At 39.4% G+C, this 22,404-nt stretch overlaps 1 pseudogene; it reads right to left on the minus strand.

The window, feature by feature from the left end:
* Positions 1-143: 143 nt before the first annotated feature.
* On the minus strand, positions 144-19,971 carry LOC144365784 (butyrophilin subfamily 1 member A1-like; annotated as a pseudogene).
* Positions 19,972-22,404: the final 2,433 nt, after the last annotated feature.

The raw sequence follows: 22,404 nt of genomic DNA on the forward strand, positions 1-22,404 counted from the left end.
CTACCCTGGAAGGGATCTTGCCTAGGAGATAACCAAGTCACAGGATCAGTCCAGGCACAATATCTATCCTTAAACTTTCCCATGACATAAAACCCCCTACCTGGTAATTCCTCCTGACAACATATTCTTTTCACATCTTTGCTTCAGACTCCCAGAGTCCACCTGCTGAACCATCCTTTCTCTATATCCACTTCCCAGTAACATCTTCCTGATGTAATACCCTCAAGACCCAACACACTGCATTTCTCATCACGGTACACACAGGGGTCCTTCCAGGTCACATGCATCTTTTCATGAGACAGAAAGCCTATGGTGAGCAGAGTCTGGATCCAGAGTGATAGGACCTGTTGAGAGAGTTATAAATCATGCAAAGTCCCCTCCTGCCCCAATAAAAAGCACTCAGCCACCCACCACCTCACATCCACAGAGTTGCCTGAGCTGAGGAGGTAATAAGCCTCCTGCAATATGAGTCTTGTAACTCAAGCCCAAGTCCTCAAACAGGAGAAAGAGCCAGAGGCTGATTTGAGGGGGGGGGTATATTTGTGACCCTTGAGAACCACTACCAGTGTTGTGACCATCACTTCTGCCATGGTAACACTGTTGGTGGTGCCAGGATCCGAATCACCACAGAGAACTTAAGGAGAAGCCAGAAGCCATGAGGACAACAGGAGGAACATCTAGAAGCACACAGTCACTCATAGGCTGGGAACTGTTCCTTCCGTCAATCTATGAGAGAACACAGATCCCATATCAGGTATTTGCAGAGTCTCTGGACATCAGGTTCAGCACCAAGTCTTCTGAAACACTGCAATGTGGAAGGGAGAAGGGAAAAGCTATGTGAAAACATTCTGCTGCTGTATATTTTTATACACACACACACACACACACACACACACACACACAAACACCCCTCACACATTCTGCTTCAGCTTTCCCATGAAGACTAAGCCCAAAAGCTTAACATTCCAAGATCAAAACAGTGGATATAAATCCGAAAGGTCACTGTTTAGATTTAATTACAAAATAATACTTTTCTCAAGGAACAGACACACAACCATCCTGAAACTGGGTTATCAAAATATTTACTTGAGGTTATCAAAATTTCCAAGACCTCCAATTACTTATAAAGAATTGACTGTGAGTAGACTACAATGGGAGATAAAGTCCAGAGGCCCAGATCCACCCACACCAGCATCTGTGAGGCCCGGGGGGGGGGGGAATAGCAGGCCTGGTCCATGCTTTTCCTGGTGGGGCAGACATGTGCCAGAGCTGAGCCTCTGGTGCAGAACTGCCCCTTCTAACCGGTGGACTACCATGGGAACCAAGAGCCAGCCCAGACTGCCCACACCAGTCCACAAGGGATCCAGGCTCTCAGTAGGCCCATTCCACCCCTCCACAGGTGGGGCAGGCACTGGCAGAGCCCAGTCTTAGGCGCAGGAATGCCCCTTCTGACTGGCAGAAAACCTTGGGGTGTCAAGTCCAGTGCCTATATCCACCGACTCCAACATATGCAGGACTCAGATCCAGAATGCAGTTGAATTCATTGAAGAACACCAGCAGGGTCTGGAAGCCCAAAATCAAGGTAAGATAAGACAATCTTCACAGGTACTACAAGAATATAGAAAAGAAAATATAATATCTTAGATCCACACTGCAAGAAAGGAAGACACATAAGAGAACATGAAAAACAAGGGAGGAAGGTGCCCCAAACAAACCAGGATACTATAATAACAGAACCCATGGACAGCAAAGTTCATGAAATATCAGAGAAGGAGTTTAATAGGTTCATAATTAAAATGATCTGTGAAATACAGAATGACCTAAATGAGCAAACACAGCCAAAAATTGATCACTCCAACAATGAGATAAGGGAGCAAATTCAGGTAGCAAAAGATTACTTCAAGAGAGAGATACAGATCATGAAAAAAAAAACAGTCAGAAATCCTTGAAATGAAGAATACAATAAATCAAATAAAAAAACTCAATAGAAAGCATAACCAACAGACTAGATCACTTGGAAGAAAGAACATCAGATAATGAAGACAAAGTATACAATCTGGAAAATAAAGTTGATCACACAGAGAAGAAACTTAGAAACCATAGACAGAACATCCAAGATTCATTGAACAGCATCAAAAGACCAAATCTAAGAGTTAATGAGATAGAGGAAGGCACAGAGTTTCAAACCAAAGGAATGCACAATCTCTTTAAAGAGATAATATCATAAAATTTTCCAAGCATGAAGAATGAATTGGAAAATCAAATACAAGAGGCTTACAAGACATCAAATGTAAAAAATTACAACAGATCTGGTCATAATTTTGATGATATTAATTCTGCCTATCCAAGAGCAAGGTAGATCCAATCCAACACCTAGAGAATAAATAATATGGTACTGAATGAACAATGGGTTACAGAAGACATTATGGAAGAGATTTAAAAATTTTTTAGAGGTGAATGAGAACAGATACAACATATCAAAATCTCTAGGACACTATGAAAGCAGTTCTAAAAGGAAAATTCAGTGCATGTAGTTCATTCCTTAAAAGAATAAAAGGTCAACAATAAATTACTTAACATTACATCTCAAATCCCTAGACAAAGAAAAACAAATCAACACCAAAATCAGCAGAAGACAGGAAATAATTAAAATCAGAGCTGAAAGCAATAAAATTGAAACAAAAGAAACAATTGAAAAAATTGACAGACCAAAAAGTGAAAAAATAAATAGTATTGACAGACCCTTAGCCATGCAAACAAAGAGGAGAAGAGAGAAAATTCACATCACTAACATACATGATGAAAAATGAAATATCACAACAGACACTACATAAATACAGAAGATAAACAGAAATTATTTTGAAATCTTGTACTCCAATAAAATAGAAACTATCAAAGGCATTGACAAATTTGTAGATTCATATAATTTGCCCAAATTAAATCAGGATGATATACACAATTTAAACAAATCAATTTCAAGTGACAAAATGCAGATGCCATAAAAAGTCTACCAACCATGAAAAGCCTAGGACCATATACACAGTCAAGTCCTACAAGACCTTTAAAGAATAACTAATACCAGTACTCTTCAATTTATTTCAGAAATAGGAAAAAAAAGGCAGCATTTCCCAACTCACTCTACAAGACTCATCTTATAGAAAAAGACGTATCACTCTGATTCCAAAACCAAGCAAAGACACAACAAAAAAAGAAAACTTCTGACCAATATCTCTAATGAACATGTATTCAAAAATTCTCAATAAAATTCTGGAAAATCAAATACAAAAAACATATCAAAAAGATCATGCACCATGATCAAGTGGGATTCATCCTATGAATACAAGGTTAGTTAAACATACAAAAATCAATAAATGTAATTAGTTACATCAATAGACTTAAAGAATCATCTCCATAGACATAGAAAAAGCATTTGACAAAATACAGAGTTCAAAAACTCTATAAAATCTAGGGATAACAGAAACATATCTCAACATCATAAAGGCTACCTATGCTAAGCCCCAGGCCAACATCATTCTAAATGGAGAAAACTTGAAGGCATTCCCTCTACAAATTGTAACACGAAGGATCCAAGATGGTGGAGTAGAAGAGATACCGTTTCTGGCTGCTGTGTGCTGCAGCTGTGGGTAGCTTCTCCATAGGGACTCGCCTTGACAGAATACAGCATCTCAGAGTGTGTCACAGGACCACATACAGTGGATTTTCATGGAATCCACCAGAGCTTCGAACACCACACAGAACTCAGAGACTCTGTCTTCCGGTAAGACTCCAGACTCCGGTCCCAAATCTCACAGTTTGAGCACATTCGCAGCTCTCAAGCAGCGAAGTAGAAACACCAAGTCAGCATTTCTGCAGAGCTACAGAACTCCAGACTACACTATGCTCCAAAGCAGGTCACCAGACAACTTTCTAGCAACAGCACAAGGACATCCCAGCTACCCCCACCAGACACCCCTACACAGGAAACAGACATGGCTTCATCTTGGAAAATATTTCTTGCCATCTTTTGGTGGGCAAGGCTACCAGTGTGGATGGATATGCAACTGAACAGGTATCTGGTTTCCAACTCTCCCTCCCACCAGCTGTGATAATTTGGCACAGTTACTTTTCAACACAAAAAAAGCTCTTAGTTGAACAGGTGTGCAGTGCGACTAGTGTGCTGCCCACCTGGTACAAACCAAGGGTGAAGAGCAAGAAGTCCCACAGTTGAGACCTGATAAGCAAGAGAGGGGAGGGGTCTAAAAACTGGGAGCAACTCAGAGAAACCAAGATTAGGGAAGCTCCAGGCAAGAGAGGGAGAGCTCAAGTCTTCTCACACTGGTTATCAACACCACAGTAAGGGCAGAGACTCAAGCTTGGAATAGACAGCTCCAACTACTGGAAGAAAAGAGAAAAAAACAGAACTCTAAGAGTATTTTTATTTGTTTGTTTGTATCTTCTTTTTTGCTTTATGTTTGTTTGTTTTCTTCTCTTCTATTTTACCCTCTTTCTTTCTCCTCTACCTTTCCTACTCTGGTCCTCACAACCTCCACATATGTGAAACCAAGAACTTTGCAAGAAATAGAACTTTAAGAACTGACTCACCAGAATAATATAATATAGACGATTTGCATAAGAACCCCCTTTTTTCTTTCTCTCTCTTTTCTCTTTCCTTCTTTCCTTTTTATTTTTCTTCCTTCTCTCTTCCTCTTTCAACCTACTAATTTTTATTATTTTCACTTCTTGTAATTTCCTAAATACATATGTGTTTGTTTTTATGCATTCTACTGTTGTTCTATGTACTGTCTACCCTCCTGTCTATTATCATGCTACTAACCCTCTTCATTCGAGTTCTCCTCCAAATTTCCTACATTATATTAATCCCATACCCTCATATATTTACCCCTTAATATAACATCATACACCTAACCCCCAATTCTCTGTCTGCCACCAGAAACTGTACAACTTTTATAAAACTACTGATTATATTTTAAATAATAATTGAATCCAAAATTTCTAGACATTGAGACTAACTATAAATGTCTTAATAACAATAATTTCTTTATAGGTGATGTACTGTTGATATTGGGAACTGTCAACATTGTCCTTCCCCACAAAGGAGGGATTTAAAAATCCACAAGAACACTACAAGTCTACAGAATATGAACAAAAACACCCCAGTTCCACAGAGCTGGAAAGAAGCACAAACAACATGAAAAGACAAGGGAAGAAAGTAGCACAAACAATTTAAGACAACACAAAAAATTAACAGCTACAGCAGAAAAAAGTGACAGAGAAAGATTTCAGGATATACATGAATCAGATGATTTGGAATCTTAAAGAAGATATTAGATAACAAATACAGAAAATGAAAGATAACTTTGCCAATGAGCTACATAAACAGATCCAAGAAACAAAGGTCACCTCTACAGGGAGATAGAGGTTATACCAAAAACCAAACAGAAATGCTTGAAATATAAGAAATAATAAACCAAATTAAAAACTCAAATGAGAGCATCACAAGAAGAGTAGACCACTTAGAAGACAGGACATCAGACAACGAAGACAAAGTATAATTCTTGAAAAGAATGCAGACAGCACAGTGAAAATAATAAGAAACCACAAGCAGAACATCCAAGAAATAAAGGATAGCATAAAAAGACCAAATTTAAGAGTTATTGGGATAGAGGAAGGCATAGAGATTCAAACGAAAGAAATGAGCAATCTGTTCAATGAAATAATATCAGAAAACTTTTCAGACATGAAGAATGAAATGGAAATCCAAATCCAAGAAGCCTACAGGATGCCAAATGTGCAAAATCAACACAGATCCACACCCAGACACATTATAATGAAAATGCCCAACTTCTGAATTATAGAGAATAAGGAGAGAATTTTAAAAGCCACAAGAGAAGGGAAACATATTACATATATCCGTAAACCAATTAGGATAAAGGCAGATTTTCAATACAGATTCTTAAGGTTAGAAGATCCTGGAACAATATATAGCAAGCTCTGAAAGATAATGGGTGCCAACCAAGAATCTTGTATCCAGTAAAACTAAGCTTCAGATTTTGAGATGAAATAAAAACTTTCCACAATAAACAAAAGTTAAAAGAATTTACAGCTAGGACCCTGGCACTGTAAAACATCTTTGGCAAAATATTTCATGAAGGGGAAATGAAAAACAACAATGAAAATCAGCAGATGGTAGGTAGTAACCTAAAGGAAAAACTAATCAAAGAAGAAAATCAGCTCAAGGAAAATAACAAATATAAACAAATATGGCTGGAAATACGAACCATGTCTCAATAGTAACTCTAAATGTTAATGGCTTAAATTCACTAATCAAAAGACATAGGCTAGCAGATTGTATTTAAAAAAATATCCAACAATATTCTCCTCCAGGAAACTCATCTGATAGGAAAAGATATACACAGACTGAAGGTGAAAGGTTTAGAAAAATTATACCACTCACATGGACTGCAGAAGCAAGAAGAAATCTCCATACTCATATCAAATAAAACAGACTTCAAGCCAAAGTTAATCAAAAGGGATAAAGATGGACATTACATACTACTCAAGGGAACTTCTCAAGTTCAAGAGTCAAATTGACCACAACACAATAATCATGTGTGCCTTTAACACACTTCTCTTACCGCTGGACAGATCTTCAAAACAAAGGTTTAATAAAGAAACAATAGAGCTCAATAACACAATTAATAACTTAGACTTAACTGACATATATGAAAATATACCAACCAGCATCAAGTAGATACATTTTCTTCTCAGCACCACATGGATCCTTCTCAAAAATAGACCAAATACTATGCCACAGGGCAACTCTTAGCAAATACAAAATCGAAGAGATACTACCATGCATTTTATCAGATCATAATGGAATGAAGTTGGAAATCAATGACAAAATAAAGAATAAAATTTCTGCATCACATGGAGCCAGAACAATATGCTACTGGATGAACAATGGGTTACAGAAGACATCAAGGAGCAGATTAAAAAATTCTTAGAGGTAAAAGAGAACACAGACACAACATATACAAATCTCTGGGACACTATGAAAACAGTACTAAGAAGAAAAGTCATTTCATGGAGTTCATTCCTTAAAAGAAGAAAAAGTCAACAAATAAATGACCACACACTACATCTCAAAGTCCTAGAAAAAGAAGAAAACATCAGCAGCATAAGCAGTAGAAGGCAAGAAATAATTAAAATCAGAGCTGAAATCAAAATAAATGAAACAATTGAAAAAATTGACAAAAATTAAGTTGGTTCTTTGAAAAAATAAATAAAATTGACAGATACTTAGCTATGCTAATGAAGAGAAAGAAAGAGAGAGCTCAAATCACCAGCATATGTGATGAAAAAGGCAATAACACAACAGACACTACAGAAATATAGAGAATAATTAGCAATTATTTTGAAACCTTATACTCTAATATAATAGAAGACAGTGAAGGCATTGGTGTATTTCTTAAGTCATATGATCTGCCCAGATTGAGTCAGGAAGATATACACAACTTAGACCAATATCAAATGAGAAAATAGAAGAAGCCTTCAAAAGACTACCAACCAAGAAAAGCCCAGGACCGAACGGATACATAGCTGAGTTCTATCAGACCTTCAAAGAAGTAGTAATACCAATACTCTTCAATTTATTTCAAGAAATCAAAAAAGAGAGAGTACTTCCAAACTCATTCTATGAGGCCAATATCACCCTGATCCCAAAACCAGACAAAGACACTTCAAAGAAAGAATACTTCAGAACAACATTTCTAATGAGCATAGATGCAAACATCCTCAATAAAATTCTGGCAAATTATATAGAAAAACATATCAAAAGGATTGTGCACCATGATCAAGTGGGATTCATCCCAGGGATGCAAGGTTATTTCAACATATGGAAATCAATAAATGTAATTCATCACATCAATAGACTCAAAGATAAGAATCATATGATCATCTCGATAGATGCATAAAAAGCATTTGACAAAATACAAACACTGCTTTATGTTCAAAACACTAGAAAAACTGGGGATAACAGGAACATGTCCCAATATGCTGAAGGCTATCCACGCTAAGCCTCAGGCCAACATCATTCTAAACAGAAAACTTGAAGGCATTCCCTCTAAAATCTGGAATAGCACAGAGATGCCCTCTATCACCCATTTCTATTCAACATAGTTCTTGAAACACTGACCAGAGCAATTAGACAGATGAAAGAAATTAAAGGAATAAATATAGGAAAAGAAGAACTTAAGATAGCACTATTTGCTGATGATATGGTTCTATACCTAGAGGACCCAAAAAACTCCAACAGAAAACTTCTAGAACTAGTAAATGAATTCAGCAGAATAGCAGGATATCAAATCAACACCCATAAATCAAATGCATTTCTGTATGTTAGTGACAAAGTCTCTGAGAAGGAAATGAGGAAAGATACCCCATTCACAATATCCTCAAAAACAATAAGATACTTGGGAATCAAATTAACAAAAGAGGTGAAAGATCTATACAATGAAAACTACAGAAGTCTAAAGAGAGAAATCCAAGAAGATCTTTGAAGATGGAAAGATCTACCTTGCTCATGTATAGGCAGAATTAAATTATCAAAATGACCATACTACCAAATCACTATACAGGCTTAATGTAATTCCTACTAAAATCCCAATGGCATTTCTCATAGAAGTAGAAAAAGCAGTCATGAAATTCATCTGGAAAAATAAGAGACCCAGAATAGCTAAATCAATTGTAAGCAGGAAGAGAAAAGCAGGTGGTATTGTTATACCAGACCTTAAACTATACTACAGATCAATAGTAACAAAAACAGCATGGTATTGGCACCAAAAACAAGCCAATAGATCAATGGTACAGCATAGAGGACACAGAGACTAATCCAAAAATTACAATTACCTTATATTAGAAAAAGGTGCCAAAAAAACATGCACCAAAGAAAAGATAGCATCTTCAACAAATGGTGCTGGGAAAACTGGAAATCCATACACAATAAAATGAAATTAACCCCCTACCTCTCACCATGCACAAAACTTAACTCAAAATAGATCAAGGATCTAGGAATAAAACCAGAGACTCTGCATCTAATAGAAGAAAAATTAGGGCCTAATCTTCATCAAGTGATAATCGATTAGGCCCCAACTTCCTTAATAAGATTCCTATAGCACAAGAATTAAAAACAAGAATCAATAAATGGGATTAATTCAAACTAAAAATTTTTTTCTCAGCAAGAGAAACAATCAGTGAGATAAACAGAGAGCCCAAATCCTGGGAGCAATTTTTTACCCCTCACAAATCATATAGAGCACTAATCTCCAGGGTATATAAAGGGAAAAGGAAGGGGATTAGCAAGGATGGTGGAATGTGATGGTCATCATTATACAAAGTACATGTATGAACACTTGAATTGGGTGGCAACATACCTTATATACAAACAGAGATATAAAAAAATTGGTGTATATGTGTATTAAGAATTGTAATGCAAAAAAAGAAAAAAGTATATGTATAATGGCATAAACTGTTGTGCACATATTTAAATACAAAGATAGGAAAAATGGTACTCTATATGTGTAATAAGGATTATAATGCATTCCACTGTTGTCTGCACTTTAAAAAATAATAAAATCAATTTAATCAAATAAAAAATAAAAACTGGAACAAGACAGGGATGCCCTCTTTCACCACTTTTATTTAACATAGTTCTTGAAACACTGGACAGAACAATTAGATGAAAGAAATTAAAGGGGTACACACACAGACACATTAAAAAAAGACAAAGAATCAAATTGGCAGTATTTGCTGATGATATGATTCTATACTTCGAAAACCCTAAAAGTTCCACCAGAAAACTTCTAGAACTAGTAAATGAATTCACCAAAGTAGGATATAAAATCAACACCCATAAATCAAAGGCATTTCTGTATATCAGTGACAAATCCACAGAAGGGGAAACGAGGAAAACTACCCCATTTTATATAGCTTCCAAAAAATTAATTACCTGGGAATCAATTTAAAGAAAGAGGTGAAAGATCTATATAATGAAAATTAAAGAACCCTAAAGAAATCAAAGCAGACCTTAGAAAATGGAGAAATCTGTCTTGCTCTTGGATAGGCAGAATTAATATTATCAAAATGACCATACTACCAAAAGCACTATACAGATTTAATGCAATTCTGATCAAAATTCCAATTGCATTCCTCATAGAAATAAAAAAAGCCATTTTGTAATTCATCTGGAAAAATAAGAGACCCAGAATAAAATAAGAGACCCAGAATAGCTGAAGCAGGTGGCATCACTATACCATTTTAGAATAACTTTTGGTTTACAGCTAGCAGATACGGGCAGCTCAGAGTGCTAGGAGGACCTATCCTTTTACAGAAACACCTGCAGGAGGGAGCGCTCTGCTCTAGCAAGCTGTCAGTGAAACCATATCCTCAGTGCTTGAGGACAGTATTGCCAAGCTACAAGGCTAGGAAACCATGAGTTAGGTGTGTCAGGGCATGAAACCCCTGACTAATAAGGTCCCCTCCCCTAGGGACAATAATCCTTCCAGTCTGCCTTTCATCATATAGCAATATTTAGAGCTTCCTCATAGTGTGGCTCATAAGATGATTGGTTTCTACACGTTGTATAACCTGATTTCTTAAGTATGATTGGAAGATGCATACTATAGCAATTATAATCACTTACACATTAAACGAGATTGCCTGGAGTTCAACAATGGTTGTCACCTGCCAGCTCTCACCAGCTCCCAGTGTCTGTGTGTTGACTCTGCTGCTGCTACTCCCCATGATTGAGGTAGCAGAGAGATCAATTGATCACACCAGTAACCAAAACACACACAATACCAGACCTTAAACTATATATACTACAAAGCAATAGTAACAAAAACAGCATGGTATTGGCACCAAAACAGACTGGTAGGCCAATGGTACAGAATAGAGGACACAAAGACTAACCCACAAAACTACAATTATCTTAGACAAAGGTGCCAAGAACATACATTGGAGAAAAGATAGTCTCTTCAACAAATGGTGCTGGGAAAACTGGAAATGAAATTAAACCCCTATCTCTCACCATGCACAAAACTCAACTCAAAATGGACCAAGCACTTAGAAATAAAACAAGAGACCCTGTGTCTAATAGAAGAAAAAATAGGCCCTAATCTCCATAATGTGGGGTTAGATCCAACTTCTTGGTACAACTCCTGTGGCACAAGAATTAAAATCAAGAATCAATAAGTAGGATGAACTCAAACTAAAAAGTTTCTACTCAGAAGAAGAAACAATCTGTAAGGTGAATAGAGAGACTACATCTTGGGAGCAAATATTTACCCCTCAGACATAAGATAGAACATGAATCTCTAGGGTTTATAAAGAACTCAAAAAGCTAAGCACAAAAAAAAACCAAATAACCCAATCAATATATGGGCCAAGGACATGTACAATCAATCATGAAAAAATACATGAAAAAATATTCATCATCAGTAGCAATTAGAGAAATGAAAGTCAAACCACTCTAAGATTTCATCTCACTCCAGTCAGAATAGCAGCTATTATGAAGACAAACAACAATAAGTGTTGGTGAGAACATGGAGAAAATGATACATACACTGCTGGTCGGACTGAAAATTGGTGAAGCAAATCTGGAAAGCAGTATGGAGACTTCTTGGAATATTGGGAATGGAACCACTATTTAATCCAGATATCCCTCTCCTTGGTCTATATCTAAAGATGTAAAAACAGAATACCACAGGGACACAGTCACATCAATGTTTATAGCAGCAGAATTCACAATAGCTAAACTGTGGAACCAACATAGATGCCTTTCAATAGATGAATGGATAAAAAAAATTGTGGCATGTATACATAATGGAATATTACCCATCAATAAAAGATAATAAAATTATGGCATTTGCGGGTAAATGGATGAAGTTAGAGAAGATAATGCTAAATAAAGTTAGCCAATCCCCCCCCCAAAACAAATACTGAATGTTTTCTTTGATATAAGGAGGCTGATTCATAGTGGAATAGGGAGAGAGAGCATGGGAGGAATAGAGAAACTCTAGATAAGGCAGAGAGGTTGGAGGGGAAGGGAGAGGACATGGGGTTATAAATGATGGTGGAATGTGATGATCATTATTATCCAAAGTACAGGTATGAAGACACGAATTGCAGTGAATATATCCAGAGCAAGAAAGGGGCATATTATACAAATTCAGATGGCAAAGATCCTAAACTCAGCCCCAGATTTCAAGAGTCCTCTGGATAATCTTTCATTGCATTGGAAACTGCCTTTCATAACTGCTACTGGAAGGGGGAAGTGGTCTCATTATCACAGGCAAACTCAATGACATGATTACATAGAAATGGCTTAATGGAATTCACACACACACACAAAATATATTCACTGAAAACTCTCAAAGATGTATCAAGGAGTTGGTTACATTTCATGCACACAAAGAACCTGCAAATCCTCTTCACACTCAACTCAAACCACTTTGGATGTGATTTTCCATCTCTCACTGCTTCAGCACACCCAAAATGTCTATGTGAATCTTGGGCACTCTACTTTCCTTCTGATCCCCTCTCTCCTCCCACCTCATCCTTTCTTCATTGATTTGTTTCATACCCTTTCTCAGGTAAACAATTTTAAACGCCCCAGGTTCCTCCTTTTATTATCTTTATACATTGAAAAAAATCAAAGACCAAGCCCAACAGGCAAAACAAAATTCTCTTAAAAGCAGAGAAAATTGTTGTGAACATTAACTTGCATTTTGTTCCTGAGAATAGTTTGCATATAGTTTCATGTGGTTCACATACCCCCCTTAGCATCCTGGACCCCAAATTTAGAACACCAGAAACTCATTTCTCAGCAACCAAGTTGCTTCTAAGTTAGAAGCAACCCCACTAGGACAGCAAGTCAGAGTATGAGGGGCTGAGAGAAGACCAATATCCAGAGGACCAGGAAGAAACAACAAAACCAAACCTGGACCCAGAGGGTAGGAATCTGAGGTAAAAGGAATATAAAACCAAGTCCCCACATTAGAAAGATGAAAGTCATAAACTGTCAAATATGATTTCTAAAATTTTATGGAGACCAGCAATTCCTATCCGCAGTTACAACCCTGGTCCATCTAGGCTGTCCTCACAACTGAACTCTCCAGTGTCACTGCACCAACAACTAACAGCAGTTGAACATGATGTTTTCCGGGGTACAGATAACCCTAACCTGAAGCAGAGGATTAAAAGTGTTCACTCCTCACCCCCACAAAATGAAAAGCTAAAATCAGAATTAAAAAAAAAACATTTGGTAAATTAATTGAAGAATATTTTAGGGCTGAGTTTGCGGCTCAGATGTAGAGTGCTCACCTACCATGCATGAGGCACTGGGTTCCACCTTCAGCACCACATAAAAATAAAATAAAGGTATTGTGTCCACCTACAACATAAAAAAATGTTTAAAAAATGAAGAATGACTTAAATACAGTAATGTGAGATAAGTTCTGTGGTTCAATCCCAAGGAGAAGTCCCTGTGGTCTTCCAATGAAAATGACAATAATAATTTTCTCTCCTTTTAGGAGAATTTTGCTTTCTTGTTGTGCTTGGCTTTGGTTAGTTTGGATGGGGGGGGTGCAGATTAATGTGCATGGACTATGAAAAAAAAAGACTCAAGAGAAATTAAAAGTGTTTACTGGGAAGGTTGAAAACAAATTAGAGAAGAGAAAGCAGGAAAACCCATCCCATCCTGGGTGGAGGCCACTGATACAGAAGGGCAGAGGAGGACTCTGGAGGAGGGAAGGCCAAGGAAACATCAGAGTCACTTACCTGCATACAGGGGGGCCTTCCTCCAGGCTGAAAGGGAACACACAGTGGTGAGACCACAGCTAAAACAAGCCCAAAAATTATGAAAGTACCTGCCCTGGCCTCTGCTCCATTCTAAAAATGAGATTACACACAGGAGGAAAGACACCATAAAGGAGATGGCCTCTTGCTGTATGCAGGGTCCTCAGGGTGTTGTGGGAAACTCCCTGATCAACAGATCAAGCCAGTTGCTTTCCAGGCCAACTTCTGCCACTGTCCCACTGCTTTCCCTGTCAGGAAAACATCTGCCTCAAAACTCATAAAAATCCATATTCTATCTGTCTTTATTCAGTTTTGCTGCTAAGGATAAAAATTATACTCTGTGTGAAAATATTTGAGAGAATAAAATATAAATCATTCCACAATTGTCAGAAGGAATATATATTATATACATATGCCAGGCTTTTACTGGAAATGATATACTTGGGAAAGGGGAAGGGATGTAGCCCATGGTAGAAGGCTTGCAGAGCATGCCTGAAGCACCAGGGTCACAACTCAGGACCACAAATGAAAAAAAAAATTAAAAAAGACATTTGGGAAATTACCATATAAATGAAGAATGATTTAAAGACAGAAATGAGTTATGGAGTAAAACTGCCCAACTTTTCACATGTGAAATATTTCTAGAGAATAATAACCACTCTTTAGGAAGTACTTGATTCACTCCACCACATTCCCACATATGGTGAGCAGCCCACTTGAATTAGCACCTTTGGGTGTTGGAGAAAACAAAATCCCTGGATGATGATTTGTTGAGAGATGAAGAGAAAGCCACATTCCTAAACTTAATTACTCCATTTACTTATATAGATCATTTAACAAATTTTTAGTATCTGCCTTTAAACTTCTAGGTGTAGACCAACAGCTAAATGCATTGAAGACTAAAAATCCATATTCTCACATGAGACCCACACAGGTGATGGTGATGTCGGTTCCCATCATTGGAATATGCTGGCTGCAAAATAAAAGCTAAGAAAAATAAAATAATGAAACAGACCACAGGAAACATAAAATATTTTCAGAAATCAGGAGTGGGGCAGGGTAGTCAATCATACAGATCGAGCTTCTATACTATAAATGCAAAATGGAGTCCACACTTATATCAGAGAATATCAGAGGACTTCCATAGAATCTCCTACACCAAAAAAGGTTATAGGTGGGCTTTTCAATTCCCAACGGGTTACATCAAATTCCACAGCTACTATGAAGTATCTTTGTAGTAGAGAGAAAGGTTATTTGTCTTGGGCAATCTATTGCATGGTAGAGCCACAGATAGTTTCCAAAGTTAAACCTAAAACCTCCCTGGCTGCCAAAACTAAAAAAGACCCTCAAGTAATTCATGAATAGCATTTTGTACAATATAAGGTGGGCAAGCCAAGGTTGAAATAAGATGCAGAATACTAGACAGACAAAAGGTCTGTCTGTCTAGTATTCTGCATCTTATTACACACCCAAGTTTCCAAGCTGTAGGTAGGAAATAGCAACCCAGTTCTAGGAAAGCTCAGGGATCAGGGTTCTGTCTTCCACAAGTTTCCAAATGAGCCTCCCAGCGATGGAGACCCACATGACTGTTCCTAAATAGAGACAGGAGAAGGGACACCAGGACACAGGTAGGAGAAGGAAATCAGAGATACCTGGAAAGTCACTTACCAGATAGATATGCAGTTTTCCTCTACTATAAAAAAGAAGAAATAGGGGAGCTAGGAACTAAAACATCTGCTACCAAGGAAACATACAAAATTCAGGAGGGAAAGCAGAAGTGACTGAGATCTGCTTGGAGTTCATCTGAAAGAAAATGGAAAAGAGCATAAACCCCATCTCCAAGAAAAACAAAGACTGTATGCCTAGAAAACTCCAGAAAAACGTTTTTTGTTTACTAGAATTTCTAACTACAAAAGCACCCAACCCCACCACTTTCTAGCTGTCCTCTCTGATCTTCTCAGATACTTCCACTTGTCCCAGGACCCTGGATCTCCCTAGAGAGCTGGACCCAAGACTCTGGCCCCTGTCAGCTGTCCCACTCACCACCAGGTCTGCACTTGCCCTGTGTTCTCTTACCAATGGCCTTCAGTGCCTCTTCCTTTGCCTGCTGTTCCTCCTCCTTAAGCCACTGCAGATGCTGCTTTTCCTGCCTCACCTGCATCCTTTTGGAAAGTGCTTTTCTGATAAAATAGCTAGTCCCCAAGAGTAGGAGCCCCAGCATGGTCAGGATCACAGAAAATGCTGGCTTCCAGGGAGAAGCCTGAGGGAAGAAGGGCTCTGTGGCCCAGCCAGACAGAGGTCAGGGGCACACCCAGGAGAGCCAGCACACTCAGAGAGGCCAGCCCCTCCCCACAGCTCTGCTGGGAATGGGAAGCAGCACTGACCTGGGATGTAAATAGCCATGGCCTTCTCCTGGCCCAGGACAGGGTTGAAGACAGAGAAGGTCACATTCCCCACAGAACTGTCTCTCACCACCAGAGTGGCCTCCACACTAAACAGCTCCTCACTGTCTTGGGTGTGGGCCTCAGAAAGCGCTGGGAACTTCTTTCCACTGAGTTCTTTCCACTGGGACTTTGGGAACCATCCTGAGGCTTTGCACACCATGCACACTCCATCCTCTTCTGGCCCTTCTATGTGCACTTGGGGGTCAGAACCCATCCCTGGTGGAGCCCCAGAAGGCCTCCTTGGGCCCTGAGACCCCAGAGTTGCCTACAGGTTACACATCTAGAGGGGTCATTATCATGTTGAATTCTTGGAGTTCTATGGGAAAGTAGAAGAAAAGGAAGGAGCACAGGAACCCACACAGGGCAGTGGGCTCTTCTTCCCAATCATGAGGCCCAAAGGAAACAGGAAGAATTTGGTCTCAGGGCTCCCTCCTTGAACCTCCTATCTTCTTACCTCACACACTCTCTCTGTGTGACCACCTTATTTCCTGAATTTTCTTCCCCTATACCCATGTTTTCATGAGTTATCTTTACCAGGTTTCCTCACATACACTTAAAACTCAAAACTCCGGAAGTGAATTCATAAATTTGCACCACTTGTGATAAAATTATTATTAAAATCTCTCTAATTCCTCACCCTTCTTCAAAGCCAGTTCTCCCACTTCCACAAACTTTTTATTGCCTTTACATTCTGCCTCTGGCCCCATCCCGGGATTTGATTTACCCAATGAGAAATTAGCTAATGTGACTAGTGCAGAGGTTTGAAAAGCCCTTGCACCTTGGTTTTACCCTCTGCCATTTTCACAGCAGGACAGTAGTGGGCTGCCCAGTGGAGGATGGACTCATGTGACATTGCCTGGTCAACCTGCTACAGCTGCCCTAGGTCAGCCAAATGACCACCTAAAACATCAGCATACCCAACCAAGGTGCACCTGGTGAACTTTTCAGCTGACTTAAGAACAAATAAAAATTACAAGTAAAAACCTTAATTCTCCATGTTGAAAAAAAAGAAGATGCTATTCCTTTTTATTATACCATTTGCTTTAGGAACTTTCAATTACAGAACTGCACTTTCTCCTCTTTTGAAATGTTTATATATGATTTTGAAAACTGATTAGGTTTATTACCAGATTTTTGGCTCAGGGATGCCTTTCTCAAGGACTTGGGAAACAATTCTTTAAAATGTAAACATCAGGGAAGATAGCAACCCTTTGCCCCCTTTTCTGTGGAAAGATAGAAGCCTAACTTGGGTGGACATCTTGCTCCAAGTTGTAAAACTATCTCCTGTCATAAAGCTGGAGGAGTTTATTTTGCTTTTTGATAAATCCTACTAGATGACACAGATGGTCTCCAAAACTACCATGTAAATTTAGGATGAGTTATGTGTAACAAATACAGCTTTGAGCCCTCTTAGTTCAGAATTTGTTATTCTTCATCTTCAAAACAAGTATACAGGAAATTATATGTGCTTGGCTATAGAAAGAAATATAAAATTCCTTTCTGGTTGTGTGATCCATTCACAGATCACCATAATATTTTTCACACTCTGGTTTGATGCTTATTCAGTGATGAAAGTGTTTTCTCCTAGCATGGTAGATTTTGTTTTTAATTATATTTTGGAAACATGACCAAAGATGTATGAGTAAGCCCAGGTAAGACTAGCAAAGTTCAGCCCCAATTAGTTGAATTTGGTTAGTGCCTAAATTAAATACATTTTTCGTGCCACATGCACCTGAGATTGTGGCTGTTTGTTATCCAGCATTATTACAGCAGTACAACTGACACATAGGTATCAATAGTCCTGCCACAAACAACAAATAGTTCAAATAAAACTCTGGAAGTCTCTGAAGACCTCTCCTGGCCTTCCAAAGTTTGGGCCCACAAATCTACTCTGTTGACTCTAGTTTCTAAACCTGTCTGACCTCTCATCTCCCACCCCACTGCCATGCCTCAGGTCAGGCATTCATTCTCTCCACATCATAACTGCACTCCATGTCTCCTTCTTGCTCACCTCCCATCCATCCATTCACAGCTGCCAACATGAGCATTCCCAGCATGGCTCTGTTTAAGATTCCCCCTACTCTGCATCCAAACTCCATAACACAGCACACAAAGTCTTTACTGACCTGGTAACTGCCTTCCTCTCCAACACTTCTCCCCAAATTCCACCATCTGAGACCCTTAGAGCTCACACATTCAACCCCAAGAACTATCTGGTCAAATGCAAGTAGCCACAATCATCATGTTGTCTGCCCTCTGCCTTTTCACCTTCCAGCCCATCAACATCCAGGGCTCTTGTGCCAGCCCAGGTGTCCACTCCTAATGACCTCATCCTGACACTTGAGAGTGGTGTTAATACAGGACCATCTCTTTGTTCCAGTATTGCCACTTCTTACCATCCTCCCCTCACTCCTCCTACCAACCATGATGGCCTCATTATACCCAGAATAATCAAACAAACTCCTACTTCAAAGGTTTCATACAAGGTGCTTCCTCTGCATTAAACTCTGGGCCCCCACATATTCACCTGGCTAAATACCTACTCCCTTTGAGCCTTTCCTTCATGTTCTCTGCATTCATGACTGGGACTAGGGAGCAGGGCAGTATGGCATCCTCGCCCAGCACTGCCACAATGGGATGTCGAGTGCCAAAAACCTGGAACTGCTCTGTGGACATAGACATAGTGGGGAGAAAGCTAGAGAGACACAGACCAAAAAACAAGAACACACACCATCAGGTGGGAAGGCCAGGAAAGCTGGGGCATGGGCCAGAAATCTGATGGTTTTGGAAGAGATCTCCTGATCATTATGATGTGGCCAAAAATGAAGCCAGACACTCCCTCATTGGCTTCTGCTCCAGGTCCCAGGCCCTCCTATGAAGAAATCTCTAACTCAGTGATTCTCAAACTCTCATGAACGAGAGCCACTAGGATGCCATATGGAGCACACATCACTGAATCCCACTACAGAGCATCTAATTCACTAGATCTGGGGTAAGTCGATGAATATACATATGCAAGGAGTTCCAAGGGTGGTCTGGGGAGCAAACAATGGGAACCCCAGGTCTAACAAACCCCTGTCTCGGGAAAAATCTGAAACTGACAAAGAGCACACGTGCGGCCTAGGTCAGCACTCTTTGGTCATTCAGCCACACCCTGGAAATTCCCCTCTTCCAATTCTAAATTATTTACTTCAGTCTATATTTTTGTCCTCCACTGAGGGAGGAGAGAAATACATATGCACTTTAAAACACAGAGCCAAATGCTACTTCCTGCTATGAAAATCCTGCTCTCATCATTCACAGAAACCCCCATCACTGCATGTTCAAGAAGCAAGTTCACCTCACTCTCCACCCTTGAGGCTCTTGGGATTCTGAGGCTACCACATGACTCCTCTTCAGGACACGCTGCAATGGGCCTCCAAAGAGCTACTCTCAAACCCTGTGTCACTCCACTCTGGTCTCAGTAACCATTAAACCTCAACTGGAGGATGACTAGGATTCCTAACCTCAGTGATCCTTTTAACAGGTGAGCTAATGCATGTTGCTGCTCTGCTCAAAGCCTCCACAGGGATTCCCACTTCTCCCCAGATCTGACAAGGTGGACCCTCCTTCCCAAGACCCCTCTGTACTCACCTGATTCTTCTCTCCCCATGGGCTCTAGTCCAGCAACACTGGCCTCTGTGCTTCCTCACACCTCAGCACACAGCCAGCTCTGCACAGGCTCCTCCCCCTGCAGGAACCTTCCTTCCAAATGGTCCTACACTCACTCCGCCTTCTCCAGGGTTATGCTCCCATCTACACACCACCTCACTGAACACTGCTGCCTGCCCACACCTGCCTCCCATGCCCCCGACTGCCCACACCCTGTCCTGCTGCATTTCCCATCACAGTCATTTCCTCCAACACACAGGCCTCTCTGCCTAGTTGCAATTATTACTCACTCTCTCCTGCTATAAGGCAAACTTTATGTCAGAATTTCTATCTGATTCTTTCATAGAATAGCACCTAACAATCAATATTCCATTAATATTTCAGGAATGAAATGAGTGAATGGAAGCTTGCAGTATGAAAAAAAGATAAGAAAACAAAAAATAAGAGAAAATATATTTTCAAATGTTTTATATCCTGCTGTTTACAACCACAAAGGAAAACAGATGGGGACACTCACCTGTGGACAGCTGGACAAGGAGAAGCAGGGAAGTGGGACAGCAGAGCAAGGACTGACTGCAGTGCCCTTCCATATCTTTAGAGCTGGGGAGAGAGATGGGGATGAGGGCCAAGACCTGCAGGCAGGAGGCAGGTACAGCTCAGAGCTCCAGCACCTCAGCATAGAGAACAGGGCTCAGGGATGGACAGCAGTCCCCTGCTGGAGCAAAGCATTTCCTATTGGCACATCATACTAACAGGGTGCTAGCTCTCCCCCACACACAACCCTGACACTGACAAAAAGCTGAGCCTGGGATCCTTCCAGCTCTTCTGGGAAAACTCTGGTATCAGAAAACCATTAGAATGACCTGGTAAGAAACTGTTCTTTAGTTTCCCGCACTAACCAAATGGTAGTTCTATTTGGCCCAGAACACAAGGATCCTTCCCTCCCCATACCTGGAGCTCTGTGGTGAAAGCCATTCTTCTATCTCTCTGTTATTCACCCACCACCCATGACCCCCAGAAAGCAGGGCCCATATTCAGTGCCCCCATCAGGAAGGACATTCAGCTCTTGTTTCCCTCTTGTTCTAACCCCTAATTATGCCCAGGTTTGGTCTGGACAGTGTCAGGGTCAGACACATCCTCAAGGAGGCTGGGGTGCACATCACAGGAGCCCAGAAGCCCGTCCTGCCTTTTTAGATGGGGAGTTCACCTAAACCTGAATCTCAGCCCAGTCCCTTCCACTGTGGGCTCAGGACATGGTGCTGCACTTGGCAGGTGCCAAGCACTTCCCCACCAACAGGTTTGTCCTTGCCTTCTTTTTCTTTGAGAAAGATTTCTGCCTGAGAGGTGACAGAGCATGAAATACCTCAACATTCAATGTTTTTTCAGTTTGTTTTAAATTGAACAACTTTCTCTAAAGTTACTGATAAATGTTTTAGAACTAAAAAAAATATGAATGACAAATCGAATAATGAGCTGGCTAACAGTGCCCTGAATCAAAGATAATAATTTTTAACATTTTTAAAATCAGTTTACTTATTTTTAATTCATTTTTAAATGTATGTTTTAAATTAATACAATAAATATGCATGCTTATGGAGTACTGTGTGATATGATACAGATATAGACATAGATATATATACACACACTACATGTAGTAACCAAATTAAGGTAATTAGCATGTCCAACTCTTAAAATATTCACCAATTCTTTGTGTTGGGGGCATAATGAGTTCCTCTGTTTGGGTTCTTGATAAAATATCTAATGAAGAATTGTGAACAGTAGTCACCCCACTGTGCTATTGAACACAAGAACTTATTCCTCCTATTTTGAACATTTTTCACAAATTGTCATCTATGGGGGAAAATGCTACCTGATATTTTTATTATTAGAGCGTATAAATGATTTGGTAGAAAAGAGAAAAAAGTAGGAGATGGCAGAAATCTAACTGGGAAAAGTTAAATTGAGATGTTACTCAAAAATGTTTTATTAAGGGCCATGTACTAGGCAGTGGGAATGCAACAGGGACACTATAGAAAAAGATACTACCCTTCTAAATTTGCATATGAAATTAAAATTCCTGACATGTTTTCTATCCAGAGATGTTGAGGAAAATGGGGTTCAGGGTGCAGGGTAGAAGTAATTCATTTATTCTTCTTCTGGAAATGGAGCTCTCACATCTGACAAATAATTTAGATATTTCTGTCCTTACTCACTGAAGAGTGTCAATGAGAACCATGCTCTCTGTACACATTTTAATGATACCTAATGATGCCTCCTTATCATCTGCTATTTCCTTAACTGCTGATGAATTAAGAAACTAAAATACACACAAGGATTAACAAAAAATAAATAGGATTAAGAGTAAAGTATAGAAAAATTAAGACCATGAGATATTGTTTTTCACATAATGAAGAAGAAAATTTAAATATAATTA

Source organism: Ictidomys tridecemlineatus, chromosome 8 (assembly GCF_052094955.1).
Source record: "Ictidomys tridecemlineatus isolate mIctTri1 chromosome 8, mIctTri1.hap1, whole genome shotgun sequence".
NCBI classification, from domain to species: domain Eukaryota; kingdom Metazoa; phylum Chordata; class Mammalia; order Rodentia; family Sciuridae; genus Ictidomys; species Ictidomys tridecemlineatus.